General features: G+C 39.8%; 1 protein-coding gene across 4 annotated transcripts in view; it reads left to right on the forward strand.

Moving 5' to 3' along the window:
* CTNNA3 (catenin alpha 3) overlaps positions 1-16,805 on the forward strand; it is a 415,145-nt gene that overhangs the window by 249,345 nt on the left and 148,995 nt on the right. The gene's annotated exons all lie outside the window — the stretch shown is intronic.

The raw sequence follows: 16,805 nt of genomic DNA on the forward strand, positions 1-16,805 counted from the left end.
AAAATCCACGTTGGAGACAAGGACAGCACACACCGATGTGTAGCAGAGGAGGGAGTTTCACTGACCCCTGTTACGTGGGGCGGTCAAAAACCCAGTCACTGCTCTGCTCCTTGAGCCTGCCCAGCTGCGGCAGTGAGGTGTCTGCAGCCTGGGGAGGGAGGGAATGAATGGGCTGAGATTCCTGTCTGTCAGCCCAGGGACTGGTTTTCTGGAGCCGCCTGGGTTTCTTATTTATAGCCAAGTTAACTGCCCTGTACAAGCCAGCTTGTACAGCAACATCCCAGGACTAGGCTGTAAGTCCATTTTTAAGTAAAACAAGCCATTGATATTTGTGGTATTTCCAGTTTAAGTGTTTCCTTCTGTGCTCAGTTTAAAGCGTGTACTGATAATACAGGCCTGTACTCCTCACCCACCAGTGTCACTCCTCTCAGTGCTTTGCTTGTTTTGTCTGCTTTCAAAGTTAACAAATTCAAGCAGGTATTCTGAGATTTTATTGTGTTGGGCTTTTCTCAATTTAAAACCTTATTTACCCCATTGACTGTTAACTCAAGGTAAAGATTTTCCGAAGATTTCTCGTGATTACATAAAGTGCCAGTTTCTTCTATGACTAAGTGATTAGTTTAGCGTGGATGCCTAATTTTAGACGACAGAAGTGAGGTGAGATGATTTGTGCTTAGGGAGCTGACTGTTGGTCTGTTTTGAGACATGCATTATGTTGCATTTTCTTACACTTTGTATAGCAGTTTTAATCAGGCATATCCTCTATGAGGGCAGTTTTTTAATCTGTTTTTGAAAGATCAAGGATGCTTGAAGAGTAGATTATGAAATGTTTTGTATATAAACACAATAGACTGAGTTGGATATTATAAAAACAAAAGTTCATCTTCTCACAAAGGTTAATCCAACAGTGAATTTGGTATGGAAATTAGAAGTACTGCTTAAAATATCAGGAGAGCTTTTCTGTGGTTTCTGTTTCAATCTGAAAAGGAAGAATTCTCTAATAGAAACAAGAAGTCTTGAGAAAGAAGATACTTTTCCCCCCTCTCTGAATAGGAAATGTTAATTGAGCTAAGCTAAATTGCTGCTACACTGGCTCACTGCTCATACTGTCATTTAAGAAACAAACAGTATCCTCATAGGCCAGTGACCTTTGTAAATTAGCTTGAGCAGTGAGATCTACAAATCTCCCTTCTGAATTAGCATTTGGGAGTTAGGGCCTTCCTTCAAAACTTGATTTATAACATAGCAAAGTAATACAATTCAGAAGCATGGATATAAATTCAGTGAGGTACAAAACATCAGTGAGATGGAAAGACTGAACACCATACCGGCTCTGGGGTGATAATATTTCCAGACACAGTAGTAACTAAATATCTTCTTTCTAGTGTTCTTAGGTTTTCTCTCTGCTGAGTTTACTACCTGCTCTCTGCTCATGGCCTGGAGGTTCTGCCTGCTGTCAAAAGGGGCACAGGCTTGGGGTGTCAGCCACACTTGCCAGGAGCATCAGCTGGGGCTTTGTGGCCAGCACTAGTATTGGAAAAGCTCAGGCAGTGGCAAAGGATTTGAGATACCATGGTTAACATCTTTCCACTGCCATAGGTGCACAATAATTGCACACACCAGAATGTCTCAGTCCTAAATGTGAATAGGGTATTCAGGTATGTGGAGGAAGCAGAATAGTCCTAGTTACACAGTAAAAAACCCAAAACCACATTAAACTGCCCACTTGGGCTATGATATTGGACACTTCCCACATATGAAACGAACACTCAGCTGCTGAAGTATTTTGGTGAGCACCAAGGGTCACATTAAACATTCTTCTGATGGAGGTTATTTTAGGCTGCAGTGCCTTGCATTCCTCATATACTGCATCAAATACTTCTAAGTCTGAATATTGATTATGTTCTATTGAAAAAACACCCTAGAATATATTGCAGGATGAAAAAAGATTTGGGTTAAGATTCTCTCTGTAGTCTAAGTCTTTGTTTGTGAGCCTTGGCAAAAAAAAATTCTTCAAAGATTTGTTTTTTGTTGTTTTTTTAAGAAAATGCTTGTTATGAATTCCATACTAAAATACAGCAATTTTGAAAAAATATTTCAAAATAACAAGATTTAGTACTTTCAGATTTGACACATTTAGGTTTTGCTTTGAAATGCCTTTTAATTTTAAATATTGCAATTAAATTACAAGTCTAGTTGAAATACTTGATTGTATGGAAACATCTTCAAAGAGTCTTCTAGGACATTTCAAAATTATCTCTGAATATAAACACAATTTTGAATTAGGAAAATTAAGGCAAAATAATAATGAAAAGCTTTAAGGGACCCAGGTGTTCTTTCTAGTCCCCTTTAAGACAGAGCTGTTTTTAGTGACTGGAGTGTTCTGGCCTCTGGTTCACTTCTACCAAAGACAAAAGCAAATTCTGCTGTTGAGATAACAAGTATATATAACAGTAACAAAAACTAGGTAACAAGAAGACTGAAATGTCACATCCACAGGAGGAGAAAAGCAGGCCCTGTGTAAGTGGCAATTTCTTGTTTGGGGAAGCTGACAGACTGTTCTCCTGAGCTGATCCATCATGGAGATGTAATGTGTTCTGAGAGGAGGAGTGATAGGCTGGCTGAACTCGAGATTAAAAAAGGAATTTGATGGGAGCAGGGAAGAATGCTCTGATTATCTTTTCTTTTGGCACAGATGCAGATCTCCCACTGTGGTGTTTAAAGGTCAGCCATACCAGGCAGAGGCAAAGAATTTAATAGAAGTGGAGGCGATGATGAAGTGAACTTTGTGTTCTTCGTCCCTTCTCTCAGCACATGAATATACCTTTGTCTCTGTCTCTTGATCTAATAACACTGACTTCAGATCTGCTGATACATAAATGTGACACTTTAGCCTGTGGCCTAATTCTTGCCAGTGTGTTTTTCAGTTTTGCCTGTATTGCAGTGTGACAGGGCTGGCTGCTGGGGCTACAAACAAGGGACAGTAACAAGCAGCACACATATTTAAGTGCATCGGGGTTGTGATGTGTTGATACAGAGCAGCAGAGGCACGCTCAAAAAACAACTTTGCAAGTTAGTGCAAAGATTTCCAGTGCAGAGAATGCACATCTATTGAAGGTGAATTCTCCTTAAGAGAGCATTAAAAAAATTAAGTTAAAAGCTGTAAAGGAGAAAACCCCTTGAGTTATAAAAACGCATATTGTTTCTATTTCTTTAAGGAAATGGAGTTTTTATATATACATAGATTAAAAAAAAATTTTTTTAATGCTATTAGAATTACAATGCCATTTTGGCAAACAGTATGGAAGAACTTACATATGGTGCAATTCAACGTTTTCAGCATTTGCAGTTCATTTCCAAAATGTTTGCAAAATGAGGACAGTGGAAATAATAGTGTCTGGTAACCCAAAGTAATATTGACAATTAATTAATAATCATGCTCAAGAAAAGGCTTCCTTTCTCCTAAAAGGCAAAACACAGCCACTGGCTCTTGAACTAAAGCTGTCTATGTCTGCTTCTCCTGGAAATCAGCTCTGCCAAAAGTGTTAACATGGAATCTGCAAAAACTAACAGGTTGTTTATTATTTTCTATGCAAACAGCAATTATTTCTCTTTAAGTACAGTGGGAAGACTCTCACACTTCAGTCTGTTTTATTGGCATTCATCTAAAAAATGATAGCTCTTTTTTACCACTGTGTCTGATTTTGTATGTAATTTGCTACATTTTTCTATGTCAAATTTTAATATAGTGACCCAGAAAATTGGGTTGAGAGCAACTTTCTATAGGTGTGGAAGATGCAACAAAAACATCCTAAACAAATAATTTCCCTTCTGTACTTTTCTAAGTGTACATCTTTCAAGCAGCCTGTGACAGCTGTTACTTTTACCTCTGAACATCCAGTACTTAAGGACTGCATTCTTTTACCTTACTCAGCTTTTACTTGGAACTAAGGTCCATGGAAATAAAACTGCTTGAACTCTGAAAACCAACAATCCCCCGATTTGATATCCAGTATACACTTGCATAGTTTCCTGTCAGATAGCAGCTTAATCTAAAATGGATTTAACAATCCTTTAATTTTGCCTTATATATCAAAGTACTGCATGTACAAAGTCCTGTCAATTGGGAGACTCGGATTTCTTTCTACCACCTTCAAAGACAATTGGGAATTGAGTATTCTCAGCACTACTCCTATTTCTATCAGTTTTAATCCCAGACTGGCAAACGCAAAATAAAAATAACATTTTAATCCTTCATTGCCTCTTTTTTTAATATTGATTTTACTGAGCTATTGAAAAACAAAACTACTTCTGACAATGGCAGAACGTCAAAACTGCATGTGCAGGGTCAAACTGACAGATTACTGGAACATCTTTATTAACTTTCCGAATATCAGAAGAGAGAAGACTCTTTTATCATTCTCCTTTGGAGTATAATCAGAAGACAAGAAGCATGAATCCTATTAAGTGGAAGTTTTTAGTTTCAGGCTGTTCAGTGCTAAGGGTTTTCATCCCCAGATGTAAGATCCAAGTCAAGGGCTTGTAATTTTTTTGCTGTTGCTTTTGCTCTTAGTATTCTTCTTTAACCCATAATATACTTAGAGTGGTATGATCATATTTGTCAAAATAGCAGTTGAAGACTGTAAGCTGTAGAACATATCCTTGTATATATTTTTGTGGTACACTTTGTGTGTTAGTCATGTACAGAAGCGTGCACAGCAGCTGTCCTGAGGGTCCTGGGTCCCTTGGCACAGTGGGATCTGCAGGTACAGAACTCCAGTGTGCCTTTCTGCTTCAGAGAGCATCGAACTGTGGAGCAGCTAGCATCTGGGGGTGTGGATGCAGAACAGTGGTGAGCATTTTGGGAATAAAATGTATCTGTCAGCAGATTAGGATGTCATTTTTTAATGAGATAAGCTCTTTTAAGTGTGATCAATACTTAAAAATAGGAAGTGGATTTTCATTACATTACCATTCTAATTAACCCTCCTCTCTTATCACACATTCTTTCTTTTTTTTTTTTTTTTTACTCTCAGTTAGTAAGCTAATGCTCTGTTTTGGAGAGAAAAACCACCTAATTTTAGTTTGCTGATTTCTGTGTGTCCTGAGTTTGTGTGACTGGGAATTCCCATTTGGGCTGCCCTTGTTTCTGGGGGTTTTCCCTTTCAGGAGAGCCCCTGTGCTGCCTCGGGCAGGGTTCAGGTAGCAGCTCACTGGGGACATGTGGGCAGGGGGCTTCCTTTCTTCTCCCTTCTTCATTGTTCTCTTAAATCCAAAGAGCTCAGAGGACCCATTTGAGTAACCTGACTGCTGACACTGCCAATTTTAGCAAGCCTGTGATTAGCAATAGTAATCTAACCACAAAATAAATAAAAAAGGCACTATCTCGTTTTACTTAGAGATACTTTTTTTTTTCTGTAGCTGTGTAAAAATCCAACTTTTGATGTCTGAAACCCAAATGCAGTGCCGATGAGCCCAAGAGTCATGTGTAAACCCCAGCTTTCCCATTTCAGTGAGTTTGCAGAGTCCCTGAGCAAACTGAGCTGCTTGGCAGGAGGGTGTGAGGGCCCTGGGGGCAGCCTACAAACCCTCTGCTGCCAGGCCTTGCTCCAGCTGGGTGGGTGTCTGCAGAGAGCCTGCAACAGGTAAAGGTGCTTTACCTAAAGATGGTAATGGATTTGAGGGAGAGGGTTGTGTGGAATTACTTCTAAAATTAAAGGCAGCACAGGAATGATGCACAAATTCTTTAAATGCAAAACATTGTATTATGTTTTAGTAGAAGCAGTCTGGCAATAGTAACTGAGAGGTGGTAGGCAGGTGGAAGGAGGCCTTTAAACATGGGTAACTTGTTTCTGGATGTTTTGGAGCTGGTAGATGGATGCTTAATGGAGAGCTAATGTGGTCAAGACAGTGAATTAAGAAAAGTAATTCAATAAGGTTTGGTTAAAGTCAGGCATGTGCTTCCAAGTGTATGTAAGCTTTAAGACTTTGAACCTTGCTGTTTAAGGCCTCACAGAGTTCTAGCATTTTGCAGTAAGTCCTGATTTAATAATGCAAGTATTTTTGTACCTCTGTATAATTAATCAAATAAGATTCAACTTTCCTATTACTGATTGAACTTCAGGTGATAAATGGTGACATTTTCATTAATCCTCTTAATCACAGCCTTTATTGCGTAAGTGTGAAGCAAGGGAACAAAAGATAAACAACCCAAAGATTTCTCAGAGTTTCTGTGTCTGAGGAGCACATTTCAGCAGCTGGCAATGCCAGGCACCTCGTGCAGTGTGCTGGGAGTTACAGGGCTCCAGGGGGAGTGGAGTCCCCAGTGGGACACCCTGGTTCACATCTGGGTGATACTGTACAGAGAGCTGCACAAGTGCATTGGCACTGACTTCTTGCCTCTTATTACTGCAGAAACCAGATTTAGAAGTTCCTCAGAGTATTAGAAATTGTGATAATTGTGATTCCATTATATCCCCAGAAGTCTCATCATTTTGATACATTGATCTATAATGAGCCAGTCAGCTGTAACAGAATAATTCCAAAGGTGCCCAAAAAAGCACTCATTATCTAAATATTACCATCGTTTTACTAAAGCTTGTGCTTCTCAAATACCAAACAAGTCTCTCTGTTATTTGTTGGAGTTTGCTGGTTTGTTTTTATTTTTTCCCCTTGGAATATGAATGCTGTGACAGTTGTTAAAGGAGGAGGTTTACTCTACATAGTTTTAAACTGAAAGAGGGTAGGTTTAGTTTAAGTAGGAGGAAGAAATTCTTCCCTGTGGGGTGGTGTTGCACTGGCACAGGTTGCCCAGAGAAGTTGCCCCATCCCTTGAAGTGCTCAAGACCAGGCTGGACAGGGCTTGGAGCAACCTTGTTGATGTGAGGTGTCCCTGCCCATGGCAGGGGGATGATCCCTTTCAACCCAAAGCATTCTATGATTTATGAGTATTTTCCTGATGATTGGGCCACAACTTGGCTAGCTCAATTTAACCACTGCTCTAGGAGTCTTTCTGGTTATTTTACCACTGGCAAATGGCTTTTGAACCAGTATTTTTCTGCCACTGCCTGGGTGATGCTTTTAACAAGACTGTACTTTATAACATGAATTTCTAGATATATTGAAATGACTGATAAATATCTTTGTTCTGAAATGCAGTTTGTACACAATACCTCGAGGAGCTATGTCATATCTTGTATTTGAGACAAGAAAGCAAAAAGTAGGGCAAATTCTTTTATAATACAGGAGTAACAGCATAAATGAAATTAAAAAAAAAAGAATGGCTGGGGGCGGAAAAAGTAAGATAATTATCAGAAAACACTGTGGGAAGCCATGGACTAGAATTTCTGATTACAAGGAAGGCAAATGATCATTGTTTATCAGGGAAGTTGGATATGTTTTTGTTTATGACAGCTTGGCTGAGACAAAAGGAATATCCTGCTAGGTATTTCCCTTTGGTTGTCTTCTCCTTCTGCTGAAGTTTTTGAAAAGAATCTGAACATCAAACTTGAGCAATGTGCAATAATGTCAGTGTAGTGCCTGCCAAGGAATCACATGGCTTACATCATTGTAATAAATTCCTTTTTCATAGCTGTTAGCCTAGTATTCAAAATACTGAGTTCATGACAAATTTCTGAAAGCTTCTGAAAAACACAGGCTAGTCCTGCTAGGTGTAAGGAACCTCCTTGCTAGGCTCAGCAGGACAGTGCTAAGGTGTGCAGTCGTGCTTTCTCTGTTGGAGCTGTCCTGTCACTATCACAGTTGAGGCCGTGAGGGGACAGACAGTAGTAGCCATATCCCAGGAACTTTTGTGATGGGAAGTTCAGATCGGTATATTCTGAGATTTAGCTTAATTACCCAGGAGTCATTTGTAGATTTAAATTCTACACTTCCTTGCACAGAGGTTTGTTTCCTTTGAAATGTGACTGCTGCAAGTCTTTGTGTTGCTGTTGGACGGGTTTCTGCTGTGCCTGAGGATCGTTTCTCATCAGGGCATCGCTACGCAGTCAAGAACAGTCAATTCATTTCCCTCTTTTCAAGGCCAGTGTACTGTAAACAAGATAGAATCTCCTAGGAGTTTTTCAGTGACCTTAGTATGATCACATTCCTGCAGTTTGAATTCTGTGCACACGCTTTGGGTGAGCCCACACTGATGCTGCAAACCGCACTGCAATCTGCGGTTGCAGTCGGCACAGTTTTCTAAGTGAGAATGGGCTGCAGCTTATAAACAGTTTTACATGTTTTCTTTGTGATCAGTTTCACATTTCCTAGATCAGACATCACACAGCAAAAATTAGTCAACGGTTTCTTATAAAATGTTTTATGAACCTTTATTAACAGAAACAGAGACTTCCACTGCCACAGAAACATTTTTTGTTAGTACAACGTTTGTTCCATATAAACTACAGGAGCTGTGAGCTTATGTCCAGCTCCACTGGCAGTTGGAATTGGCTGTCTATACTTGGCTTTCAGGGCACCATTTACAAAGAGGAGAATAAAAAACTAATAAACCCGAGAGAATTACTGATTCATTTAAGGGATTAAGGAAGGGTGAAAATGAATGAGAGGACTAATTACATTTTTACAACATATTTGAAACGTAGGCTATAGTGATTGCATAGGAACATAGTGTAATGCAGTAATGAAGTAATGTGATGCATAAGAATGCACCGTGTGTGCCTGTGGCTGGGCACTGGCTGGCAGTGGCTCCTGTGGCTCCTCGTGGTGCTGGGGGCAGAGCTGTGTGAGATGGGACCCTGAAAAAAAAAAAAAAAAAAAAAAAAAAAAAAAAAAAAAAAAAAAAAAAAAAAAAAAAAAAAAAAAAAAAAAAAAAAAAAAAAAAAAAAAAAAAAACACACACATACACAGACAATGCACAGACACACACAGACACACAGACACACACACAGAGCTGTGTGAGATGGGACCCTGAGACACACACTCACAGACACACAGACACACACAGACAGACAGACACATACACACACAAACACAGACACACACACATAACACACACACACATACACAGAGCGTGTGAGTAAACACACACACACAAAAAACAAAAAAAAAAACAAAAAAAAACACAAAGGTGAGATGGGACCCTGAGACACACACTCACAGACACACAGACACAGACACACACAGACAGACAGACAGACACACACACACACATACACACACACACACACACACACACACACATACACAGAGCTGTGTGAGATGGGGCCCTGACACACACACAGACACACAAACACACACAGACACAGACACACAGCAGTTTCTATTCCCAATTTTTACATCACAATTCTATACACTATTGTGATTTAGTTTTTCTCAGGATGTATCCCAAAAGGGGTATCCCAGGTGGTGGTGGTCTGGTTTCCGAAAGAAGGAAGGAGTATTTCTTCTGGTGAAGTCCAGTTTCTGGATGTGGGTCCACCTTTGGATTGCAAGGACTATAAATCTCATAACAGTGATGTCCAGCTTCCCTTGGTCGAACCTATTAGTCCTTGAGTTGATGTCCATCTTCCTTTCTCAAGCTGCAGCTTTCCTTTTTATAGATTCTAAAGCTATAGTTTCAAAAGATCCTTACTACAAGCAATATGCTAAAATTATACTTCAAAAAGTTATTATTGCAAAACTCTTTAAAGCTTACAAGCAGAAAGTTCCTGTCAAAAAGCAGCATCCTTAAAGCTTTAATTCAAATGCTCCTAAATCAACTTAAGACTTATAAAGGTTAATTGCAAACAAAGGATAGGTTCAAAGGCCTTCTTCCATGCTTTATTTTTCTCAGTTATTATTAGAATTTGTCTTTATAACTGTCCCGCAGTCGGTTTTCACACATATTGCAATCACAAACACACACGTTGCCTGTACGTACCTGACACGAAACTCTGTATTTCACACCTCTGAGGCAACAACAGCAGACAGTGTGTTCGGAGGTTTTTCTCTCTTATAAGATTTTCAGTGCCAGTTCTTGGGGACAGAATGGCGCCCGCTGAGCTGGAGGGGTGCGGCTCAGCAGTGCAGAGGGACAGACAGACAGCCCGCTCTGGGCTGCTGTTTGGGGCACTGCTGGGCCTTAGCTTTTACTCATTGTCCTTGAGTTTAAAGCTGTTACACTAATCTTCTGCTTATCACTTTTTCAAGTCCTGTTGAGTGGAAGCAGGACAACAATACACTGAAGTTCTTCCCAAAGTTTGGAGAGAGCCACTTGGGTTGGAGAGAGATTCCAAGAGTACTGCAAAAGAGAATTCACTTGTGAGAAGCTTTGGAAGGGGGATTGGTTTTCGTTCTGAAAAGCTGCTGCTTTGAAACAATTCTTTAAACACACATGATGTGTTCTTGTGTGAAGTGGGAGGGCTTGGTGGTTCTCTACTACATAAGCTGCCTTAGGCTCTGACTTGCTTTCTTAAGTAAACTTATTCTTTTAAACTAGGAGATGGACTTGTACTTGCTCTGGGAAGGCTTTCAGAGTGCTGGGTTACAGATATTGCCACTGGCAGAATATTGAAAGCTGGATGACCTTTACTTTTTTTAGTTTTTCCTTTTTTTCTGGAATATTTGACTAACAAGTAATAAGAAAACATATAAGGATATATCCATGTGTATGTTTGAATCTTGCCTGTGCTTTATAGACAAAAAAGACCTGAAATTTTGAGTATTCTATTGACAGTTTATTGTATGTGTTGTATTTTTCTCTTTATTACTGAAGTGCAGGAATTTGAGGGTTTCATGCAGTTTTGAGAACTGTGATCCATCCTGATCCTTACTGAGTTCCACTGGTGATAGATGTTGATCAAATTTTGCTACTGCCAGACAGTTAGGGGCAGTTAATTAATTTGTTTTTCAGCACTTGTATGTACCTCATTCCTTCAAGAGCTGTGTATTCTGGCAGGGAGTTGTGATTCTGGCAGGGAGTTGTGATTACTCCTTCTCCTGGTTGTTTTAAGGAATTGGCTAATTGTGCATGACTGGTGCCTCTTGCTGCATGGGTAGCTGCTCTCTGATTTGCCATGTTTTGAGGCTGAGATAAGGAAAAGGAGAGGGTTATGTGGGTACAGAATTGGAGTAACCACTTTATCCTTTTGAAAACGCAGCTTTCTTCTGGTTTAAAATACAGCATGCTTCTGGAAAGCCCCCTGTTGCTAACACTGCAGTAAATGGTGCTGAGGGGGAGAACCATCACATGGTTCAGCTTTAGAGCTTTGGCTTGCTGTTATGTTCAGCCTGTGGAAGGAGCTTTCCTCAGGGATCAGAGGCCACTTCACAGTTACTGCAGTGCATTGAGGCTGGTGCTGGTGCAGGTGGGACATTTTTTGGAGACACTGTTAGTGAGACACAGGTCACAGCTACAGGCAGTATCTGCTTTACTGGAGTCTTTGGCTAGCTTGCCAGAGCTTGACTCTAATACAAATACAGTATTTGTTCTTGGGTGTACCTAGAGCTCAGAGTCTAGAGAGGGAATCCTTACCTAAATTCTTCAAATGTAACTGTGACCTAAAGCAGTGAGAGAGAGCTTAGTGGGGCTCTGCATCAGGCCTGACACCTTTATTGAAAAGGAAATGGATTCTGGAATTTTACTGGGCAGAATTCTCACTTGCATGTGTGCTGTGTTTGTCTCACAGTGTATGTGTTGTCTGTTTTCATTTTGGTTGAGGCCCAATTCATAAAGGCACTCTCCTAGATGAACTTGTAGGAGATAAGACTTGTCTGAGCACATGGAACTTGAAATAAACCAGTTGCAGTTATGTCATTAGGAAAAAAAAAACCAACCCTACAACAAAACTCAACAATCCAGTCCATGAGTATTTGTATATGCTTTATTAATTACACCAGCAGAATATTGAGCATGCTTGGTAGGAAACAGTTGAAGTTACATGATAGTCTGAGGAGTTTGAACCATCTTAACCCGGTGGTTGGTGACACCTGCAGGGGCAGTGATAAGCCTCAGGTGTTGAGCTAATTTTGTCCAATTAGCAGTGGATTAGGCAGCAATGTAGCACTGCCTAATTCAGCTCTGCAGGAAATGGAAGGAGATGGAGACAGGTGAAATGAAGAACAGTGCAAAAGAAACTGAAAGGAGGGTGAGGAAGCTTGCAGGTGGGTAGTTGCCTACTGTAGTTAAGTTAGCAGATTCAGGAGTCTTTCTGAAAAAGGAGAAGGTGGAAAGCTAAAGGAGGCAGGGAAAGCACAATGCATGTTAAATGCACGTTTGAGTAGAGTTTGTAAGTTTTCCTCCACAAAAGTAAAAGCTAATAAAAGGTAAGAGTGTAACTTTTGAACTGAGGTATAACTATTTGACTTGATCTGGAAAGAAATTAAATTGTATGGTAGAAAATGGATTGGAGAACAAGCAACATTTTGATACTACTTTATTGCCCACTGGAGGTAAGTTTTAAGTCCACAGGAATGTGTTTTTTCATTATAAACAAATACTGCAGTCTATGTAAGTTTTATTAAGCCCATAAAAATTCACACAGTAATCATAAATGCATATAAAATGCACCAATGACTGGAAGACATACATACATCAGTGTAGCCTTTTCCTTGAAAAAGTATAGAATCATTGTTTAATGTTGACCTTTGTAGTATTTTTATGGCTCTTTTTGGTATGAACAGTCATTTTCCTCAAAAGGCTTCTTAAGGCTTCATGAATAAAGCTAGTGGGGGAAACTGAGAACACAAAACAAACCTGTAGAAGATACTTCTGTATACCACAAAATTAGAAGCAGAAAATACCTGAGTACATTTTTTCATGTATGGTTTGAAGAGAGCAGGCTAACAGTTGTAATCAGTTTACACTGTATATAATTTCTATTGAAAGCTGTATTGACTGCTGTAATGCTGGAATTCAAATGTTATTCCTCAGCTCAGTGTTCAGTTGCTCTCCTACAAATGAAATACCATCTCAATTGTGATCTTTCAGGATTAACCTCTACCTCAGTGGGTTGATTACTGGGCTGTTCTTGTGTCCATTTGTGCCCTGCCCTCCTTAGGCCTTTTTAACTCCTTGCCAGTGCCAGGGAGAATGTTACACATGTTGAAGTGACACTCTGTCTGGTTAGTGTTCCTTAGAGGTGTGTATAAGAAATACTCTTGCTTGGTTTTGTGGAAAACCAGTAAGATTTTCTGATATTTACTATGTGTTAAAAAAGAGGTAAAATGATAGGATCAATACTTTAAACTTCCTAAAACTGTAATTGAAGTTTTGTGACGCACAAGTTCATTTTTTGTGAAATCTGAAGCATGCTGGTTTTCATTTTGGTAACACTTTCCCAGTATGGTACTAAGAATTTCTGTAGGGTTATCAGTGGGAGGGATTGGGTTGTATCAGAGGGTTCTTCACACTAGGCTAAAAAAATCTCAAAGTACAGGCTTGGGGCTTACCCTGCAGTGTAGTGAAGGACCTGGGTCACTTCAGGCTAGGCAGAGCTTTGGGAGCTCCTTCCTCAGTGAAGCAGTTTCTTGACAGGAGGCGTTTAACAAAAAACAGGAAATCTTCACCAAGAAGAGGAAACAGAAGCTTTTATGGAATTAATGACTTAGTTATCCTTAGTGATTTACAGTAAAAGTGCTTTGGGACTTTGGGTAAAATAATGAAAAGAATCTGAGCTTCTATTGGTGGAGCAGAAGGGATCACATCTAGAGAACATGCTGCTTCATTTTGTACAATTTATAGAAGAAGAATTTAGCTAGTTAGCAGACAATCTGTTCCTGAGCAAATACTTATTTTTGGGAGTTAATGGAGTGAATTTGACTGAAAAAAATCCTTGGGGGTACATCTAATTCTTGCTGTGCAGTGTGGACAATATATCAGCAAAGCTGTTCTCAACTGCAAATGGAACAGGTGGTGAGGCAGTGCAGTGATTATTTACTCCTCTACTACTTAAAAATCTCACTTTTGCATTTGACTTTCCATTTTGTTCTCAACCTGGGGTTAAGTCTGAACCAGGATTCATTCCTGAACCACTGTATTGCATCCTTAAGTCATGGCTGGAACGTCTCTCCCAAGGATTTCTGTCCCTTTCCAGCAGAATCACTGTAGGAGCCCTCACAGGGAAGAGGCAATCTTACTTTGCAAGTGAGCTTCCACTTCCCCGAGGCTGTGAAGGGATTGGGAACGGGTCTCTTTTGTCCACAGAAAGGATGTTAGGCTATCTCTGTTTCTTTCAGCAATAGATAGCTTCAGGTATTTGGCTGTTAAGAATTACCACTGGATTTCTGGAAATCCACTGGAGGTAATTAGTGGCTCTCCAGGGTGTTTTACCTAAATGTGTTTTCTGTTTTGCATTAATACCTGGTGGAAATCTGAGGTTGAATGAAGCTTGAGCCTTCATCTTCACTTTAAAGCCTTCATCCTCTGCTTGGGGAGAGAACATTGGGGGATCCACAGTGTGAATGCACTTGTGTGAGCATAGGCAAGGGAAAAAGTCTTCCACCCCAAGGAAGTTTGGACAACAGAGTGAACTTGTTCATGTATAATTTATCTCTCATGGCCTTTAAGTGCATCTTTCTTTGCCTTTCAGTTGTTTGGTAAAGAGTAGGAACTGAAAAAATCTGGGCACGCATTTCCAGTTGTGCTCTCTCCTCGATACACCAGTCCCATGTAATGTATAAATCAAGGAGAGCAATATGATTTGTCAAATTATTTTTTAACAGAGTATATCTGCAATACCCAAATCTTACTCTTCAGCAGTTTCTAGCCTGAAAAGTTGTTGGGTCATGATACTGTAAAGAGAGGAACCCCCTCCCCAATACAGAAGGGTGAACCCTCACCCAATAGTAAAAGCACCAGTTAAAGTGCCTGTAAAAAGTTGTTTAATAACTGCAGGAATAAAAGAAATGTCCATTGGCATATCTTCTGTGTAGAGATAATGGGCATCAAAAAATGCCTTCAGAATCTAAAAATCCATCCAGCTAAGGAAATATTTTATCTACTGCCAGTGCTGCACTTACATGCTCAGTTCAAAGTCTTATTTTCCCACTGCACCTTAATTAGTGTATTAATTGATGTTGCTAAACCTCATCAAGGATGGTTTGTTCTCTGTTTGTTATGTTTTCAAGGAAAAGCTCTATAACTGCTTTCTTAGTGTCTTTAAAATGTCTGGAGAAAATGATAATTTTTTTTTTGGTAGAGTTCTGATTTCAATCAGACCAGCCTACAAGAAAGCTTTTTATTTGTCCTGACAAACTTTGCTCTTCGGAAGGACAATTCTTTTCTGACTGAGAGCAATCTTGGATTTTCATTTTGCAGTTTTGAAGTTGCAGTGTACTTGGGTTTGAAGTCCCCTAGGGGAAGCTAGTTTCTTCCAGAGAATACAAAAGAAATGTGATGTATTTGTGTAGTTTATACTGCTTAGGGGAGAGACTGTGGTGTAATGAAGATTTCTCAGATTGCAAAAACCTTTTGAGATGTGTGTGATACATGACAGTAAGGTCTTATCCGAGCTAGGGCTTGATTTTTTCTTATAGACTATAGACATTTACTATTGCTGAAACAGCTTGCCTTCCTTATTAGCAACATTATAGCCTCAAAAGAGACTTCAGGTTCACACATGCCCTTGCTCCTGCTTGGAAAAATTACACACAGGTGTTTGCCTCCTTCCATGTGATTTATTTGAATTATTATGGTTTGGATTTGTGTTAAGAAGATCTCTTCAGGAGCTGCTGAGGGAAGCACCAACAGTGAATGTGCTGATGGCTGAGACCATGTTAATGACTCGAGGGATCTGAATTGTCTTTGGGTGGAACAGCTGTGAGCCTGACCACCTACTGCTGAGATTGACTGAAAGCCCTTTTACTTATGCATAAGGTACTTGTGGACAAGTGCTGCTTCAGTGCCAGGAGAAGAAAATTCTACCTATTTTCTCATGGAAACAGAAGCCTTATTAACATTGCTCAAAATGAAAGGCAAAGGTCTAAATTTGCTGCTGGCAGTGCGCTGTAGTATGAACTCCAAATATTCATCCAAAATACAGCATATGTTTATTCCAAAGTAGCCAATGCTACTTTGTTTAACTTAATAGATATTTTAAAGACACCTTATGTAAATATTACAGACCTCTGTTTGCTGTTGTAAAATGGCCTAATGTAAATTCCTAGTGCTTATTCCCTACCCTAGGTTTGCTGCTTGTGCTTTGAGAATACTTTTCTGAAATGGGCCATGAGCAAGGAATGCTTAGGGCTGAAGGATCAGGAGGGGAAGCATGAGCTCAGAAAGTTGTTCCTCTTTATATTCAAAAAACTCTTATTGCTGTTGACTTCAAATAAAAAGGAATACTTGTGCATTCAGAGCTCCTTCCCAACCTGAGCATGCTTTGCCAGAGAAGAGCCACACTTTTTAACCCTTCTAATCTCCCACATGATCTGGTAACACTCACAGAACTTGTCCCCAGTGCTGATGTGTTACATGGAGCCACTGGCACCAGATGGTTTCAAGTTCATTCTCACATTTTGAACGGGGGTTGGAGTACATGATCTCTGGGAACCTCTTTCATCCTAATTTATTATTCTGTGACTGTGACACAATTTACATCAAGGACTGTATTTGTACTGAAATGTTGGAGCCAGTGTAACTAGCAAACAGGATAAAAACTTGCTGTGAACTGTCTGTATCTGCCTTGCTCATCATGGCAGGGACAAAACACTTAGAGCAGCTCCTCCCTGATAAACAGGAGCTCCATATTGCCCACGTTTGTACTGGATTCCAGGACATGAAAGTAATGTTTTTCTTGAAACTGGCAAATGAATTTGAAAAACCTGCTTACCTTATGGTTAAAGAGAGAAAAAAAAAGCTGCTGAGA

Source organism: Camarhynchus parvulus, chromosome 6, assembly GCF_901933205.1.
Source record: "Camarhynchus parvulus chromosome 6, STF_HiC, whole genome shotgun sequence".
NCBI classification, from domain to species: domain Eukaryota; kingdom Metazoa; phylum Chordata; class Aves; order Passeriformes; family Thraupidae; genus Camarhynchus; species Camarhynchus parvulus.